Source organism: Physeter macrocephalus, chromosome 11 (assembly GCF_002837175.3).
Source record: "Physeter macrocephalus isolate SW-GA chromosome 11, ASM283717v5, whole genome shotgun sequence".
NCBI lineage: Eukaryota > Metazoa > Chordata > Mammalia > Artiodactyla > Physeteridae > Physeter > Physeter macrocephalus.
The window spans coordinates 158,554,907-158,555,468 of NC_041224.1; the positions used below are offsets into that span (position 1 = coordinate 158,554,907).

Here is a 562-nt window from a genome sequence, read left to right on the forward strand (position 1 = left end):
AATAAATGCTGGGGAGGGTGTGGAGAAAAGGGGACCCTCTTGCACTGCTGGTGGGAATGTAAATTGATACAGCCACTATGGAGAACAGTATGGAGGTTCCTTAAAAAACTACAAATAGAACTACCATACGACCCAGCAATCCCACTACTGGGCATATACCCTGAGAAAACCATAATTCAAAGAGTCATGTGCCAAAATGTTCATTGCAGCTCTATATACGATAGCCAGGACATGGAAGCAACCTAAGTGTCCATCAACAGATGAATGGATAAAGAAGATGTGGCACATATATACAATGGAATATTACTCAGCCATAAAAAGAAATGAAACTGAGTTATTTTGTAATGAGGTGGATAGACCTGGAATCTGTCTTACAGAGTGAAGTAAGTCAGAAGGAGAAAAACAAATACCATATGCTAACACATATATATATAATCTAAGAAAAAAAAATGTCATGAAGAGATTAGTGGTAGGACGGGAATAAAACACAGACCTACTAGAGCATGGACTTGAGGACATGGGGAGGGGGAAGGGTAAGCTGTGACGAAGCGAGAGAGTGGCA

General features: G+C 40.6%; 1 protein-coding gene across 4 annotated transcripts in view; it reads left to right on the plus strand.

Moving 5' to 3' along the window:
* The window catches only part of NRXN3 (neurexin 3), a 1,750,257-nt gene that overhangs the window by 615,981 nt on the left and 1,133,714 nt on the right, over positions 1 to 562 (plus strand). The window lies entirely within an intron of this gene.